The sequence below is a fragment of the Chanos chanos genome, chromosome 11 (genome assembly GCF_902362185.1).
Source record: "Chanos chanos chromosome 11, fChaCha1.1, whole genome shotgun sequence".
Lineage (NCBI taxonomy): Eukaryota > Metazoa > Chordata > Actinopteri > Gonorynchiformes > Chanidae > Chanos > Chanos chanos.
Genome location: NC_044505.1, coordinates 1,512,501 through 1,513,662, shown reverse-complemented (window position 1 = coordinate 1,513,662; position 1,162 = coordinate 1,512,501).

Genomic DNA, 1,162 nt, shown 5'->3' with positions numbered 1-1,162 from the left:
CGTGTCTCTGACATTTTGCCGAAGGTTTCCTTATTTATTTTTTAAAGGGACCGTGCTGTCGATAACATTTTCTCGTAGCCTAATCCTTAACTTTGTACCGCATCCGTTTAAGCTTTAACGAAAACACACGCAGTCGTTCTCTCAAAATGTTTAGGGACTTGGCGTGTCTTCTGCAGAAAGCGACTTGCTTAATCTTCAACTTCCTCTTAAGGAAAGAAAACTTTGGCACAGTTTAAGTCAATTTGAACTTTCTCCATAAACGGAATCTAGGCGAGTCTGTTTATTACAAGCAATAGACCAAACTGTAGAGCTGTTAACTGCTGAAAATTATGTTTTAAATGTTCCGCTTAAAGTTCATCCACATTTTGTGTCAACTGTTGTAACACCGACGGGAATTTGTCGGATATTTTAATCTAAGCACGTTAGAATAGAACCAGTTTTGTGACCAAAAGTGTTCATCAGTGGCAATTTCTGGAAAATAACCTTACGACTCCAGTTTGGGTCACATTCTCTTTCCCCATTATATCCCAGTGTGCAGGTTCATCAGTTGAATACTTTCAAGCTTGTGCCAGTAACTGGATTTTAAACACAATTTCAGTATTTGGAGGAGGTCTCGACAAATTGGAGAATTGTCTACAGTATTTCATAATAAAGTCAAATGAACAGAAAAAAACGTCCTTTTGACGGTGATTCTTGTTTTTTTTGCAGCATGTGGATTCCCCCGTCATGTTGCTCAGGTGCAGAGATGGGAAATTCAGTCACTCTTTCGTTGTCAGGCTGTCCCTCCTGTCCTTCAGGGTCCGCCCTGTCTCTGTCCCTCACGCCTTCGCCGGAGTCCCAGTGCATCTGCGTTTCCTTCTCTTCCCTCTGTGTTTGCAGGAGGCCTGTAGTGATGAGACTGTTACCTGTGCCATCTGTTGACACTAATGTTATTTCTTTCCTCGGACAGGAGACAGAGGGGCCAGTGTCCTTTCTCCCAGACACGAAAATGTGCCGCTTCCCAATGACATATTCAAACATTGTAACAGAAATGCTGGCCAGTTGGTCGTCACCTGGCCTTAAAGAGGCCAGGGGTTTGTTGCATTCCTCTGGCTTTGACCATCACCTGAGTTTCATCAGGTAAAATCGGTGTATCTGTATAGGCTGTAGGAACCGTCAGGAT